This window comes from Passer domesticus, chromosome Z (genome assembly GCF_036417665.1).
Source record: "Passer domesticus isolate bPasDom1 chromosome Z, bPasDom1.hap1, whole genome shotgun sequence".
Taxonomy (NCBI): Eukaryota; Metazoa; Chordata; class Aves; order Passeriformes; family Passeridae; genus Passer; species Passer domesticus.
In genome coordinates, this window is record NC_087512.1 from 65,444,813 (window position 1) to 65,462,919 (window position 18,107).

Genomic DNA, 18,107 nt, shown 5'->3' on the forward strand with positions numbered 1-18,107 from the left:
ACAGAAGTACTTGACCTGTTGCTGATCTTCAGGTATTGAATTTTCCCATGAAGTTGATGGGTTTGGTATTTTTGATGTTTGATATTTGATCAAAAAGTCCATCCAAGTCTCTGAAAAAAAATGTCCTTCTGGTCTTCCTTCTTTCCATGCTTGGTGCAGGAGAGTGGATACTTGTAGCACAATCACTGTCTTCTGTATATGTTAAAGATCACATGTGCTGCAGGACTGAATTTTGAAATTATTGACATGGAGTTTTTAACTAGGGAACTGATGCCTAGGGAAGCTACCTGGAACAGAGTGTAGACATTGTTAAAACAATAAGGCAGGTATGTATTAAAAGGCCTTCAAAGGATACACCTTGGGCAGTACAAGAGCCTGGACATGGCTGCATCCAAGATGGACGCCAGCCGGATGCAAGATGGATGACCGGTCACGAGTTTGCACACTTTTATAAGTTTTGGACCATTTACATATTGGGGTCAATTGTTTAATTACAGCTTCAGGTTATGAAGTCCCATCCTTCCGGACTGCTGTCCTCAATTTGCTGTTGTTTATTCTTCTTCAGTCTAAGCCTGCAACGGTGTCTTTGGTTCTCAGGCTGGAAAAGGATTGTTTTGTCTAAATAAGCTGTGAAGAGAACTTGCTAACGCTTTGTTATATAAAGTTCAGAGCTACACACTAAGGCAGTACAGAATCTGAAAAATATGAAAGCTAAGATTTAAGGTATCAGATTCAATAAGTTGATAACGTGGTTTTGATTTGGATAATAATACAGGAAGAAACAAGCTTTCTTTTTTCCTTAATTTTTTTTTTGGGCTTCATTAACTACATCAGCATCCCATATTTATCCAGTGTTAATCTCTGTATTGGGTTTGCAATACCAGCAGCTTTGGGGCAGGCCCACTTGGCTGGCCAAGGCTGGGCCAATCAGGAATGATAATAAAGCCTCTACGGTAACCTATTTGAGAAAAAAAAGAGGTTATTGTGAAGATGTAGTTGCAGGCAGGGAAGATCAGGGTGAGAATATGTGAGAGGAACAGCTCTGCAGACACCAGTGTTGGTGGAGAAGGAGGGCAGGAGGTTCCAGAGCTGAGATTCCCCTGCAGCCCATGGTGCAGCTCATGGGGAGACAGCTGCACCCCTGCAGCCATGGAGGTCACAGGGATGCAGCGATCCACCTGCAGCATGGGGAGGAGCCCCAAAGGGGAGCAAGTGGGTGCCTGACAGAAACTGTGGACCCATGACAATCCCATGCTGGAGTGGTGTCCAGGTAGGACCTGCATACCTGTGGAGAGAAGCCCAAGCTAGAGCAGGCTTCCTGGTAGGACTTACGACCCTGTGGGGAACTCACACTGGAGCAGCCTGTATCCTGAAGGCTGTACCCTGTGGTAAAGGGACACAACTTGAAGCAGTTCATGGAGAGCTGTTGCCCATGGGATGGACTCGCATTGGTGAAGCTCACGGAGAACTGCCTCCCACAGGAGGGACACCATGCTGGAGCAGGGGAAGAAGGACTCCTCCCCCTGAACAGTGGTAGGAGCAACAAACTGAACATAATCCCCATTCCCTGTCTCCCTGCACAACTAGAGGGGTGGAAGTAGAGCTGGGATGGTGAGAGGGTGTGGGTAAAGTGTTTTAAAGGTTTGATTTTTCTTATTATCCTGCTCTGATTTTTTTGGTGGTAGAATTAATTAATATCTCTAATTCAAGCCTGTTTTGCCCAAATACCCATGAAGGTATTTGTATCTCCCCAGGTGCTTATCTCAATTAATGAACCTTTTGCTATGTTTTCTCTTCCCTGTCCAGTTGTGGAATATAGTGATAGAGCAGCTTGGGTGGTTGCCTGGCACCCAGCCAGCATCAGCCCGCCACAGGCGGGTCCCTGCCATGACATCTCATTCTACGTTAGAAAAAATATTTGTTCTTTCCACAGAAATCTGACCCAGTCCCAGGAGTCTCAGCAGGTTCTACTAGGCTGTGCAGAGTTAAGTACACAGTGTTAACAGCTCTCTGGACCCAACAGGTATAGGAAAACAGTATAAAAACTACTCAGAGTGATCGTATCTCCTTTGACATCCCCCATTGCATCAACCTTTTCCTTCACCCAGGCTTGGTTTCAACTTCAGTCACTTGCATTTGCAGCACTGGGAATTGCATACCCTATAACAGCTATATTTTATACAACTATCAATCAGAGATAATTCTACTCTTTGGAATAACAGCAGAGAAAGTGAATGAAGACTAACACCATACGTTCTACCCAAATTACTCTCTAGAAGACCCTAAGCGAATAAAAGAAATAACCTCATTTTCTGCCACAGTTTTGCAGAACATACTTTATGCTTTATATATTCCTTACTATTTCAAATAATACTTACACTGGTAGATATGTGCCTCCAACTACTGCTGATATCATTAGAAATAGCATTTAATTATAACAAAACTAATAGTATACTTTTTTATTTCCCTTAAAAGCTGATTTGCTTGAGGCTATTACTAAAACTGATTAGCATTTTCAGTTTCTGGAAATTATGTGAGTGTTTCTCCTTCTGTGTAACATTAATATGCTCCTTCAGTTGTGTATTCTGCTTACATGAACACTTCTCATCCTCCTGTTTCTGTGGAGCACTTATTTTAGGACAATGAAAAAATTACAGTAATTATTTTTAGGAGAAACAGGAACATAGCTCTCAGCTAATGGTTGAAATAGCTGTGAAAGATTCCTCCTTACCCTTGGGCATCTTAGCAATGAAAAAAAAGTCTGCAGAACTGCAGCATACACCTAATGGTATGGGTTGTGTCTTCATAGATGATTATAGTTTTACAGTGCTCCTCTGTGACAGAGCATCTATCTGCTTGGGGGTGCAAATTCTGGGCTGGGATTCTTTAACAGCCTTGGTAAGATGGGGGAAATGAAAAAGACAGAAAGGAACAAAGAAGCAGAGAGTAAATTCAGGAGTAATTGAAATCTCTAAATTAGGATTGTCCTTTTCCAAAGAAGATGCTCCATTTAAATTATGTAATTTGGACTTAATATTTTGTTTTGTTTTGCTTTATTTTGTTTGGGTTTTTTTCTTTTATATGAGGAGTAATCAGTTTCATGAAGGGGAAAAAAAAAAGCCAGCAATGGATACAATAATGTGTACACTCTCCTACTGGCCTAGGAGTAAACACGTGAATTCCACATGTTCGGGGTTGTAAAATGCAGATTATCCTGATTTGCACCACTATTATAGTAATATTGATTTCTTTTTCCTGCAAGTGCCTTGTTTTGTGGATTGAAAACTTATAATAAATCCTTTGATCCAAATTTAATCTGTCCAATGATGAGGTGAACATGAATCGGCAGTGCCCCGGCAGCCATGAGGGCCACCCTTGGGGCATCAGGCACAGCATCACAGCTGAGCAAGGGAGGGGATTGTCCTGCTCTGCTCTGCTCTGGGACAGCTTTACCTCAAGTGCTGGGGGCACTTTTGGGTGCCACAACACAAAAAAGACATTGAGCTGTTAGAGAGTGTCCAAAGGAGGCCGTGAGGATGGTGCAGGGCCTTGGGGTGAAGCCATGTGAGGAGTGGCTGAGGTCACTTGGTCTGTTCAGCCTGGAGAAGTGGAGACTGAGGGGAGACCTCACTGCAGCTACAAATTCCTTGTGAGGGGAAGAGTAGGGGCAGACACTGATCTCTGCTCTGTGGTGACAGTGATAGGGCCCAAGGGAATGGCCTGAGTTGTGCCAGGAAAGATTTAGTTTGAATATGAAAATTTTCTTCCCCAAAAAAGTTGCTCAGCACTGAATAGGCTCCCCTGGTCACAGCACCAGCCTGACAGAGCTCAAGAAGTGTTTGGACCGTGCTCTCAGGCTCATGGGGTGACTCTTGGGGATCTGCTGTGCAGGGCCAGGAATTGAACTTGATGATCCTTGTGGGTCTCTTCCAACTCAGCTCATTCTGTTATTCTGTGACTCTTAGTATACACATTTCAAGTAAGGAATAAGTTAGCTCTTTCCTCACAGATTAGGAAAACCAAGCAAAAATGTACAAAAAACCCCTTGTCATAGCAGAAGCATTTATTTTTTTCCCTCCCCTGAAATGCACAGGTGAGGTTATATGAAGTATTAAATCAATATTATTCCTTACTTGCACTAACCCACTACAAACTACAAACTACAAACCACTTTTGTTGAAATCAGTGAAATTACTTGCTAGCAAAAAGCTGCATGCAAGAATGAGAAAAGAGCATACTCCAGAAAACATATGCATGTGCCTCTCTTTCAGTTAGCTCATGAGAGTCTCCTCAAGCACACATGAATAAATAAGATATTGTGAATTATGTGCTTGGCTTTATTTGTCTTTATCTTCTTTGTCAGTATCACAGCTGTGATCACCCAGAAAAATAATGTGAAATTTCAACACTGGTGTTTCCTATTTGTGTACACAGTACTATTAGAAGGTCACAGGATCACAGACACCTGCTTATCTCAAAGCAGAAACAAAACCAACCATAAATTTTGAGGGTTTTTTCCTAGTTTGTAATCTAGTCTGTTGATTTTCTACATTTCTTAGAAAAATGGAGAAAGTTATTAAGAGGAGCAAACAAGAACTGTCTCAAAATACATAATCACCATAGAATGTTGTAGGTTTTTTTTGGTGGTGGTGGTGGGTTTGGGGTTTTTTTGTGGGGTTTTTTTTTTTTTTTTTTTTTTTTTAATGTCTTGCTTGGGCAATTAAAGTCTTCCACCCAGCTCTTTCTTCCTTCTGATTCCAAGATATCAAGGTGAGACCAAATAGAAATACTAGGTTCAAATTTCACAGCAGATTATAATACAGATTATAATTGTGTTTTTATGTTATGTCTGCAATAAGAGTAACTCAAGAAAACAGCGGAGAACATGCAAAAGTAATCTTTAGGTGTGGGGGTTTTATTCTGTTAATTAATTGAGATACACTTTAGGACCCTCTCCATTGCATGTTAGATTATTTGGTGAGGTTGTTTTTAGTTTACAGCTGCCTACAGCTTCTAAATGGCCATACAAATGATGTGGCAGGATAATGAAGAGAATTCTTGCTCATATAATATATCTCTTGGTGTAGCCTTCTTCTAAGAAGATAATTTTTGTACTGAAATATTACTTAACCTTATGTCATATTTTTCCAGATTATACAAGACAATCTTATAGACTGATATCCTCCATATTTAAAATTCTTAGTGTTTACCACAAAAAGAAAATATTTTTTGTTTTTTATTTGTAATATCTGCCTTTTTTTTCTTATTCATAATATCTGCTGATGATAACTTCTAGTGGTATTGATGAGGATGTGTGATACTTGAGTACATCTGACAATTATTGTCTTATACTTAAGAGTTCAATGTTTGTAGTTAGACTGTGTTAGAGAAATGAACAGTTGTACAAGCAAAAATAAAACATTTGTAAACTACGTAGACCTCTTTGCTGTTGCTTAATTATGTTTCTTTAATATTTGTTCTATTCTTTCCTGATAAAAGTCAGCCCCTCCTACATTCTAGTCTTAGATCTTGGCAATTCTCAACAATAAACATATGAATTCCAGATGCTCACTAAAAACTACAAAAAAATACTGCCAATTCTGTTTGTGGCATTGTTGTGTGAGAGTTCTTTTTCTCCCCTGAGACCTTTCCTCTTCTAATGATTTACAGTATGGCTGTAAATGTTGTTTCATGCTACAGTCTGCAATAAAAATGTAATCTCAAGACAATGTGTTTTTCACAATATAGGACTGTTTGTATTTGTCACTGACCATTTAAAGCTTATCTTTAGACTAGGTCTTTACCACATTTTCTTTCCTGAAACAGAAGACAATTCTATTAGAGACCTAAGTGACTTCTGACTTTCAAGAACCAGCTTCTTTTCACTTATACAGTTAGATACTCTTAAAATGGCTGTTTCAAAAATCTATAAATATTTGTACTTGAAATCAACACAGAGTTTCTAGGCTGCTGTTCATACACAAGTAACAGCTAGTTCAATTTGCCAGCAAGCAGACAAGTTTAGCCAAACTCAAAAGGAGTTTTTGCATTTTACTTCAACCATGGAAAGATAAAAATCTTTCAGACTAGTTGCCTGTATCATTATAAAGTTAACAGAGCCAATGGGAGGATAGAGAGAATAAAATAAGTGAAAAAGAAGGAGGGAGAGATAGAAATCATCCCATCCAAACAGAAACAGAACGGATAGAATGAATCTACCTGTGTTTTTATCTTTACACTATGTACGGAAGCAATCTATTTGAATTGTTCAGAACAGACGTGCCTTTAATGTTTCTAATGTCCAGTGAAACAGAGATTTCTCAACAAAATATGAAATCATGGTTTAAGCATTAAAACACGATAAGGCAAAATGTCTCAGCTACTTTCATAAGGGATGAAAATGAGCATTTCTAAAAATAGGAGGGTATCACAGATATATTTTATGAAAAAACCTTTTGCCAGGATCTTTTCTCCTGAGAAGCTGGGAAGCTTCAGCTTCTCCTTGTTTTGCTGCTTTGGAAAGCGATTTGGAGAATCGTTTACACAGCATGTGAAATTGTTTTTACTTGATGACCAATGACAGCCACCTGTGTCGAGGCTGTGAGCAATCACTAGATTTTATTATTTGATTATTTTCTTTTCCTTTCCAGCATTCTGATGGATCCTTTTTTTCTATTCTTTTTAGTATAGTTTTAGTATAGCATTTCAATATAATATAATATCATAATATAATAAATCAGCCTTCTGAAACATGGAGTCGAGATTCTCATCTCTTCCCTCATCCTGGGACCCTTGAACACAACCATAGGAGAGAGCTGATTGAATTGATTTTCAGAAATTGCCATTTTCTTATTTATGAAATATGAACTTTGTATCACTTACTGATAGGTTTTTCTCCCTTTGTTTCTTTTTTAATAACATTATAGGAAATATTTTTTTCCCATCTAGTTTCCAGTTGGAAACAGATTTAATTTAAGAAATCTAGGCATCCACAACCCATTTAGTTCCATTTTCACAGCATTAGCAGTCAAATGGAAGAATTTACCTTCAAGCCCCAGTGGCTCAGACTGAGAATCCTTTAATCTGAAAATAACTATCTCGTGTCATATAAGAATTCAGAGGCTACAGGCACGATGAATTGGCTACTGTGGAAATTCCTCATGATAAAAAATAGGAATGGAGACCCTAAATTTGTCACATAAGTTTAGTTGATCATGCAGCATTTGAAATACATCGTATGCATCTGGCAAGCAGATCTTCACCCTCCAGGCATTTTTAAAATATATCTGATTTTCTCCTGTTAGGTAATGAAGTCAAAACTCTGTATCTTTCCACATCCTTAGGTTTTAGCAGCTAAAGGCTGCTCTTGTATTGTTAAACCATTTAAAGTTTTTTCTTTAAAAGAAAATTATTTTTCTTCTTCTCCTCTGTAATTTTAGGAGAAACAAATTTTTATGTCCAAACACCAACTAGTTCACTTCAAAAATGCACAGCAAAAGAAGGAAATTACCTTTTATTGTTAACACTTTCTAAAATATGTACCTAGTGATAACACCTGTTTGTAATTTAAGATATACATACATGAACTGGCATGCAGAAGCCTTGTGTATGAATATCCACCTATTGTGCAATTTCCCCTTTTAGGCTACACAGATGAGTGGTCTGTCTTTGAACTCAAATGCCTTTTTCTAGTATTTCAATTGGGAAAACTATTATAATTCATGAGTTAAAAAACCATTTTCATGCCATTTTTTTAAGATGAGATTTTTGCTTCCTCTTATTTTAGCAGATGCAATAATTTCAGAGAGCTGTTGTTGCATCAGCCTGTTATCACTGTAATACCAGTGGCCCTATTTTTATCCTTATTACACAGAAGCTGATCAAGATGAGTCATCTCATTTATAATTAGTGCCATGGTGGTCAAGCCTGTGAATGACAATCTAGTTCTACCAGAGATACCAGAGATACCAGAGAGTCAGAGCTGGAAGGTGCTCACTGCAGTGAGTGAGTGACCTCCTTCCTGTGCCGCACAAGGTTCGTACTGGCGCTGAGCGGCTCTGGGTTATGCACGTTGCCCACCTGTGGTATGTGAATGAAAGTATGTAATCCACCCTATTCAAAGGAGAAATCACTAGGGTAAAAACCATTTGTAGTGGGCACAGTCAACTGCCTACAACCACTAATAAGGAGAAATAAGGGCGCTTTGCTTCTATGTTGTGGTGATGAGGGCGGTGGTGCTCTCTTGGTTGATCTGTGTGAGTGGCTGAGTGTGCTGCCTTCCTCATGAGGTATCTGCCAGAGCCATGATGAACCAAAGAAAGTATGGAAGAACATTAGGGAAAAAAAGCATGACAAAAAAGTCACTCAGGTATTCAGTTTCAGAGCAAAACTGCCATTTTCTGTTACTTTTTGTATTTTTGTTTACTGCTTTAATATAGATTAATTGGTTTTGAAATATTGAACTTTGGAGGTTTATCCACAGACATCCTGCATATTTTCCATGATTTTCATACAGTCTGAATTTTTCATCTTACATTCCTACTTTTTTAAATGATCTTTATTGTTATTTGGTGGGGCTTTTCTGGTTGTTTTTTGGGGGGTTTCATTGTTCTTTGTTTGTTTGATTTTTTAGATCATACCCTGCCATTTTGAATGGCAATATAAGCTATGTTGGGATGGGATGTAATTCAGGATACACTTACATTTCAATTATACATCAAACATATAATAATTTGAAAAAATCTTCTAATTCAGGTGCATCTTTGGTTTCATTTATTGGTTATTTGGTACAGGATCCTCATGCTTCTTGAGATTTGTACTCAGAAAAAGTGAGATATCTGTTCAATGGAATATGCTAAACTTAGGCAGTGGTCAATTATTCTATGCTTTTTCACCTAATTTTTTGACACCTTGCCACACATCAGGGGCTGACACTCCAGGTGACTTTCCTAGACTCTATCTACTATATAGTGTTCCTGAAGAGAGACTTCAATTGTTTGTTGTAGCTGCTCCATTAATTAACATTCTGAGGCTATTATAACTTCATGATCTTCAAGGAATAATACAGAGTAATCACCATGAATAATGAAATATTAGTCATACCAAAGAAAGAGATGGTATAAGAATAATAAAAAAGCTTGCAGTCAGACAAGAGTGACAGAAAATGTCAACATATCCCTGTAGCAGCTCCTAAGTGCACAGGTATTTTGTACAAAATTGAGCATTTCTGGAAGGAAGGGTTACAAAACACTATCTTTTAGAACTGGAAGAAGTAGGTTTGATGTTCTTCAGCAGAAATAAGGCCTTGTTGTGTTTAGTCTTTCTCTTCCATCATAGACAGGTATCTTTAACTATAATGTTGTGGGGAAAATATAATTCATTTACAACACTCCAGTTTTGTAAGTGAATGATATGATCCAGGGAATATACTGCATTATTTACCCAAAGAAAAATATGTAGAACACTGAGTGCTTTAACTAGACTCCTTGATCTTTGGTAATTAAGTGCAATATCATCAACCATTCTCCAAGATGAAATGCAGGTGCTCAGATAACTTTACTTCATAACATAGATATTAAGGACTTTTAACTAGCTGAAAAGAAAAAAATATTAAATATTTAAATGTTGAAAGACTTTTTAAAACCTGTTGTATATGCTCTTTGATGGAAAAGAAACAAAAAATCAAAACAAGAAACAGGCAAAAAAAATCCAAAACAAGCACCAGACTTCTTTCCTGAGAAAAATTAATCTCGAAAACAATCAATATCTTATGGTATTATTTAAGTTATTCTTGCACAGTCTTTCACACTAGTTCACTATTGTGAAGGGATCTGTTGCCAAGAAGCACAAAAAACTGTATGTTGTGCAGACAACCACTGTAAGATAAGATTAGGTTAGCCTTCAACTTGCCATTAAATTGTCTAAAAAGATTAAAAGTGATTTGTTAAATACATATCACTGAAATGTTTACTAAAGAAGTTTTAAAAATGTGATAACTGCCCTGTAATAACTCAAATTCTGCATAGAAATGTCTCTCTTTTTATTTAGTTTTTATATCAACAATTACAAAATATCCTACTGCTCCCAAAACATTTTCTTTTCTGAATATCTTGCTCTCCCACAGAGAATATAGATTGAAAACAGAGAACATGCTTGGAAAACATGTGTATTTCATATGAAACTACCATTATTTTTAGCTAATTCATCAGCAAATGCCACTCTAAATTTGATGTTGAAGTTCATTTCACAAATCCTCTGGATTGTAAGTGCCAGTAGACCTTGGGTAGGCAGTGCTTTTCCTTATCAGAGTGGTTTGGCTGAGAACCTTTCTCAATGGGGTTTTTTCCCTCATTTTGTTATGAGCCTTCAACTGAGAATGCCATTTGTCCAGCTTAAAAAAAATAAACAAACCTCCCAAATACTCAACAACAGCCCAAAGCCACAAGCATTCTAGCAAGGCTTCATTAAGAGTTTCTCTTCCTTTTTGCTATCTTCCAGTGTTCCTTCAGAGCTGTTCCATAAAATTGATGTGCACAAGAATGCAACTGCAAAATAAAAGACTAGATAGAGGAGGTCTGCAAGTTATATTTGCCCAATGGAATTATTTTCATCATAATTTGAGAATTCTTGATTGAAAACCTGGTAGTTTATGAAAATTGCTTGAAGGTACTGGAGTATTTCTTTGGCAGCCCTGTTTTTGTAGCTCTGTGTTTTTTGCCATATTTATTGTTTCTAGTTTTGTTAGGATGACAAGAAAATTTTCAAAATTGTCCTAACTTCTGATCTTTAGACCTTGAGGTATATTTTTCTTTTTGGAACCAGACTGGAATACAAGGGAAAGAAAATTACATTTGGTAGGTTCTCACACAAATTCTAACTGCATTTGTTTTAGAATCCTATGATTAAATGTTCCGTGACCATGTATATCAATCAAAACTGGCAGCTAGGTCAATATTCTTCAATTTTTTTGGGACTTTGTTTAATTCTCACATAGCAAAACTATGCCTGTTTAACTGTTTGAGATTGTCATTGCTGGCCTATTGTTCTATATAAAATCTAAGTCTTATCTTCTGTTTTTCTTTTTGAGTAATAAGAGATAAGAACTTGGAAGAACTAGGTTCTTTAGCTTAACCAATTGCAATGGAGCTCTGATTTTCTAGAATCATGTGAATATTCCTGAATAGCAGAACTACTTCATAAGTTTGTGAAGAAACTATATGAGAAACAGTACACTTTAAAGTAGTGTGCTTATTTTTGGGGCTGAAAATATGTAATAATATATATTTTATTATATATAATATAATTATAGGCTGGAAAAGACCTCTGATATCACCAAGTCCAACCTGTGACTGCACACCACCACCTCTACCAGACCATGGCACTGGGTGCCACGTCCACTGTTTCCTCAAACATCTCTAGGGACAGCGACTCCATCACCTCCCTGAGCAGTCCATTCCAGTATCTAATCACTCTTTTGGTGAAGAAACTCTTCCTAATCTGTAATCTAAATCTCCCCTCCGGAAGATTTAGACTATGTCTCCTTGTCTGCCACTTGCTGTCCAGCAGGAGAGATGACCCCCACCTGGTTACAATCTCCTTTCAGGAAGTTGTAGACGGTGATCATTCCTGTGGATCTCATACATTCCTGGCTGTGTTGATAAACAATGAAATTTTTTGTCTAGAAAAAAACTTTCAAGAAAAAAAGCTTTCTTTTTGTCTATAAGTTAGATACTTGGATAAAATACATTTGGAAAATAATAGTGCAGTCTTTAACATGCTCTCACAAGTTTTTGAAAATTGTGACTTGCTATTACCACATATGTATTTGTGAAAAGGACCATTGGTGTCACAAAATCTAGAAAAAAATCTGGAGCATTGAAGTAGTAGCAATTTACTATTTCATAAAAGACCAAAAAGTACAGGGGTTACATCTCCTTCTTGAAGAATGAAGGGTTGTGTCAGTTGCTATTACAGTAATACAAAAGTCTGTGTACATTGTCCAGTTGGCTTTCTTTTTCTATACTTTTATTTGTATATACTGAATTGTACACCTTTAAACAGAAGAACTGCAGTAGCTAAATAGTCCTGTTATAAATTTTTCTGGTTTATTTACTTTACTTTGAGAGTTTAACTCTATTTTTGACTCCATAAAGCTAAACAAGTGTCACTGAACATGTAACAGCAATGTAGGCTACAAAACTGGGGAGTCACTTGCCCGAAATCTCCCACCTTAGTAACAGATAACTTTCTTTTTATGTGTCAGATATTTATGTTGATTTGTCCTGAAATTTTGTGATGCTTATGCTACTGTGAGTAACTTCTTTACACTACAGGGCCTGCATTATTAGCTTGTACATGTAACCGACAATTTTTTGCATCCCCATAGCAACATCCTTACACTCACTGGTGTTTTAGGACCAAGATTTATAAGTGTACTGACAGAATTTCTAAAGACTTGTGGAAAATATTATAATGTATTAAGGATAGTAAAAATATTGTGGATAAATGCTTTCCTTTTTTCTTTTTTTTTCATTTCTTTTTTTCTTCTTTTGTTTTTTTGTTTGTTTGTAATGAATGTGACAGGTGAGGGAGAGAAATTCTGGTAGTTCAGTTAAAGGGGGAAGGGATTAGATAACATCACTTCCTCTTATATCATGGGGCAACAGTTATAGAAATCAATCAAAGAAACAAACTAAGGAAATGCAAGTCTGCTGGACTGGAGAAAGACCCTTAAACTGCTGAACTCAATTGTCACAGTCATTTCAGACAAGCAAGCCCTGAAAGAAATATCTTCAAGATTCCTTGTGCAAAGCCTGAAAACCAAAGACATTTACAAGCAATCCTTATAAACTTTCAAATCCCATTGCCACAGTGTGGATTAATTTTTCACAAATTCACAAAAAATGTAAATGCTCTGTAGCCTTGTTTACTTCCACTGGAGTGCACATTTCACAACAAATTGTTGAAGTTGTAGACAAGGGTCAGGTTCTGGTCCATCCTTTGCAGATGCATGAAATAACTTCAGGCAGGAGAAAGAGTCACCACCCAACACAATTCAGCATCAAGGGGACAAAGAAATGTTCATCTCTTCACAGGATTGGTCAAAATACATAAAATTTCAGCTGTACCATATTATTTTCTTTTTAACAAAGGTACAGAATTGTCCATTAAGGCAGATTACAGGAGACCTACCAAAACTTTATTCAGCCATTCAGAAGTGAAAGGCAGGTAAGACCTCTTGCCAATGGTAGCAAACATGCAAGTAGAGAAAAATACTTCACTTTAATTAGCAGTGTCAGATTTGTTACCCTGCAGTAGTTCAACTTTAAGTATTCTAGAATCATCAGTTCACTGCACCATAAAATAAGCCACTTACAAGTCAGATTCTCAATGTATTATCAGTTTAACAGACCAACAAATTATAAGAATTACCTCCTCTTCAAATTTATTACTTAGTAATTTTTAAGATAATATTGAATACAGATGAAAATGAATTTTGCCACCATTAAATGAATATTCCTATGCTGTCTTTTTTTATTAATCTAAAATTTCTTCTACTGATCTCTGACTCTGCATTGTCAATTAGTACATACATAATAACGGCACAAATCAGTTAGGATTAAACGTTGGCAATAAAAATGAATTAAAAAGTATGGTTTTACACAAAGAGCAAGACCAAAAATGTTAATAAAAATAATGCTCTTGTGCAGCATTTCTATTCCCATGTATTCATCAAAAGAAATAACAAAATTACAGGAAAGATCAGAATTATCTGGTCATTTTGGAAAGACTGAACAAGATTTCTCTGTTGATATAATGTTTTTGTAAGCCTGTTTCTGTCAAGAAAGCAATTAATAAGTGAGAGGTATTGTCTAGTTTTGTTTTTTCTATATTTTGGTACTTCCCAAAGTGTACTATTACAGAACCAAAACAACAATATTGGCCTAGGAACTTAGGATCCCAATGGAAATTTTTCTCCTGGTTAAAACATGGTAAAGATCTGAATCATGAAATGCCTACTGCTAACATAAAAGAGTGGAATGATTTAGTATGGTACAATATCTCGTTCTGAACTGTTACTAAGGATTATCCTTGATTTCATGCCACATGGATCGTCATGGTTTTAACATGAAAAACATGTCAAATCCCACCATTTTTCAATTTTAAAGTTATCTGGGAGTAAATAGTCAAATGGCATACTTTGAAATGTGGGTTATTGAGTCCATAAGTGTCAGCAACCAGAGGTCATGGATTTTGACCTTTCAATATTTCATCATTTATTATACTAGTGTTAGTACAACATTGTAGTAAGTTCAGTATACATTTTTTATTACAAAACTTAGACCATCTTTAATGAAACAGGATAAAAATATTAAGCTAAATACAGTTGTTCTTCCTTTAAATTTTTTTTATATTTTCAAAGACAATAATTCTCTTTCATCTGCACAGTTTCTGAAAATAGTATTAGTTCCAAGTGTTACTGATGGGTCTTGTCATAACTTGGAGTATTTGTCACAATAAAGAAAAGGGTATAAAATTCTGTTCCTCAATCTGCTTTCACATTAGTTTACAACAATTCCCTTCTCTGCTTTAAGTGCTTTTCAGGCCAGTCACTTTCAGTGTGGAACCAAACATTTCTGAAAATTTCCACACATATCCTTGCATATAATTCTTCTGACATAGCAGGAATGTCTGAATTTCATCAGATGCAGTGCATTTATATTTCTACCTTCTTCAATATTAGGTTGCTTATTAGAAAATAATCTTCAAAAAACCCCCAATTGCTTGAAGACTTATAGCTCACACTGAATAATATGGGAACATTTGACTACTTAATTATAAGCAATAAGGAGAAGCAGGCTAATAACATAGATTTCATTAGCTTGGTATTGCAAATTCTGCCACCCAATGTTTTCTGAGGATAATCCATACATACCCCCACCTATTTTATTAATCACATATATTTAAAATTTCCATTTATTTGTAAGCAGTACATCCAATCTCTCCTTCTATTGACACAGAGTCACAAAGGAGAACTTAATCACTGTAATAATGTCCAATTGAGTCCATTGAAAAAAATGTAGTTGCATAAAAAAGCAGTGAATTTTTCCCCCTACTTTAACATTATGTTCAATTATTTACCAGCAGTTCTGATTAGTTGGAGAAGTCCCAGTTGACTGGAAATTACCAATGTAATGCCCATTTATAAGACAGACTGGAAGGACAATCCAGGGAATTACAGGTCTTTCAGACTTATATCAGTGCTGGGGGAGGTCACTGAGAAGTTTATCCTGAGTGCAGTCATGAGGTGCATACAGGACAACCAGGGGTTCAGGCACAGCCAAAACACGTTTATGGGAGGCAGGTCCTGCTTGACCAACCTGAAGTCCTTCTAAGACAAAGCAACACACTTAGAGGATGACAGAAAGGTTATAGATGTGTGTACAATCCTAGTATGCCTGCCTAGAGATATCCTGCTGTATCCAGACCTTACCTAGCAAAGTTCCTGATACCATTTTCAACAGCATCCTCCTAGAGAAACTAAATGTTCATGGTGGAAATGGACGCACTTCTTAATGGGCTGAAATGCTGACTGGATGGCTGGGCCCAGAGAGTGGTGGCGAATGCTGCTAAAACCAGAGGTTCCCCAGAGCACAGTATTGTTCCAGTCCTGTTTCAAATCTTCGTCAATAACCTGGGCAAGGGGGTTGAAGAACTCCTCAGCAGGTTCTTAGACAGTGCTAAATTGGGTAGTGTTGACCTGGCGAGGGCAGGAAGGCACTACAGAGGGATCTGGGTAGGCTGGATCAATGGGTCAAGACCATGAGTTTCATGAGGTTCAACAAGCCTGAATGCCAGGTCCTACACATTGATCACAACAGTGCTACAGTCTGGGAGAAGAGTGGCTTGAGAGCTGCTTGGCAGAAAGAGACCTGAGGGGTGCTGGTTGACAGCCAGCTGCATATGACCCATCTGTGCCCAGGTGGCCAAGAAGGCCAGTGGCATCCTGGCCAGTATCAGCAATAGTGTGGCCAGCAGGAGCAGGGCAGTGACTGTCCCCCTGTACTTGGCACTGGTAAGGGCACGCCTCAAGTCCTGTCTGCATTTCTGGGCCCCTCACTTCAAAAGGACATTGATGTGCTGGAGCGAGTCCAGGGAAGGGCGATGGAGCCATTGTCTGGATATGAGTCTTGTGAAGAGCTGCTGAGGGAGCTGGGGTTGTTTACCCTGGAGGAAAAGAGGACTGGGGGGAAACTCATTGCTCTCTACAACTGCTGGAAAGGAGGTTGTAGCAAGCTGCGGGTTGGCCTCTTCTCTCATGTCTCAGGTGAAAGGATTTTGGATGGTAAAGGCCTTGCTTTCTGTTCAGGATATGTCATACCTGCTGCTCTCTGTACTGTGCTTACATACAGCTTGTTAGAGTCAACCAACTCATTTAAGTGCCAACTCATTAACAGTGACAGGTGCATTGTTTAACACAACAGTGTAGAGAATCAGTGTAAGGTCAAACTTACACTTGTCCTTGCTATTGCAAAAAAAAAAAAAAAATCTAGCATTTTTTACTATCTAGTTTGAGTTTCAAGTGTTTTGACAGGGGCTGGTCACTGGACAAATATAGTACAGGTGGAAAAATATTTTGGCCCATGCTTCAGCATGCTTTTGCTTGCACAATTATGACATTACCATTAAGAAAGATGCACAAATGTGAACAGAAGTGCACTAGCTGTGTAATTCCATGTAGATACAGTTATTTTTTCTGTCATGTTCTCAGTGCATGCTTCTAATATTATAAACCCTGATCTCTCTGCCTTTTTGAAATCTTTGAGGACTGTCAAATAGTACATATTCTAAAAAGGCCTGAACAGATCAACTTTTTGAAAAGTGCCACCTATCTTTCTAGTCTTGCTATATGCTCTGATTTCTAGTAACTAAAGTCATCTCAGGTTTCAATTTTCAAGAATTGAAATGACCTCGTATAAAACTGCTCTTCTGCCCCCCACCCTGAATTGCTGCACTACAATAAATAAGCAGATAAATTCTGTGTTTTATATGTATACAGAATTCTGTGGGTAAATACCCACAGCAAGTATGCTAATCCTGACAATTTTATTCAGGCTTGCTTGTATTATTGTAGCTGACAATAGATTTGTCTCACAGAAACAAAGTATTTGTATGTGTCTATTTACTTTTGGCTTTGAATAAGTGTTATTTTTACGCACTTTACACCCAGAAGAGGCTTTTATAAAAGAATACCCTATACATGAAACACATATTTTCACAGCAGGCACATTCTGTAAATATTTGGGCAAATGCAGAACAAAGCTGGTTATTTTTCTCTTGAATTGACCCCAAGGTTTTGGGTTTTTGTTTGTTTGTTTTTTCACCCTGATCACTTGCAAACAGTTCATACCAGTTGCATTACAATAAAGCAAAATTATGGCTGAGTGTGGTTTGTAAAGGGTGCACACTGGAAAGCATTCAGCCTTACAATTTAATTCAGCATAGGATTTGATTCCACATCAGTGACCACAAGCTGGGTACACTGCTTCATTCAAATTGAGCAATGAAAAGTAAATTATTACAGTGCTTCATATCTGTTCTGGTACTGAGGTATGATAGCCTGAACTGCGAGCAAAAGGAAGTCTGTAAAATATATTCTTCAATTTTGATTCACACCAAAAATCTGCCTAGCCAAACATTGATTGAACAGGTGCACTGTTCACTGGGTTAAAAACTGGCTGGATGGCTGGGCCCAGAGAGTGGTGGTGAACAGAGTTAGATCCAGCTGGCAGCCCGGTGCTAGTGGTGTTCCTGGGGCTCAGTGCTGGGGCCAGGTCTCTTCAATATCTTTGTCAGTGATCTGCACGAGGGGTTCAAGCTATTCCTCAGGCAGTTTGGAGATTACACCAGTTTTGGTAACAGTGTTGATCTGCTGGAGGGCAGGACGGCTCTACAGAGGGATCTGGACAGGCTGGATAGATGGACCCAGGTCAACAGTATGAGGCTCAAAAGGGCAAAGTGCAGGGTCCTGAGCTTTACTGAAAACAGCCCCAGGCAGGCTGGGGACAGCGTGGCTGGACAGCAAGAAAGCTGCCCAGCAGAAAATG

General features: G+C 37.8%; 1 long non-coding RNA gene across 1 annotated transcript; it reads right to left on the reverse strand.

Annotated features, from left to right (window-relative positions):
* Positions 1 to 292: 292 nt before the first annotated feature.
* LOC135291544 (uncharacterized) lies at positions 293 to 3,553 on the reverse strand. The gene is made up of 3 exons (XR_010354354.1): positions 3,454 to 3,553; positions 2,379 to 2,403; positions 293 to 598 (listed from the first exon to the last, which is right to left on the reverse strand). It is a non-coding gene; the product is annotated as an uncharacterized LOC135291544 (long non-coding RNA).
* Positions 3,554 to 18,107: the final 14,554 nt, after the last annotated feature.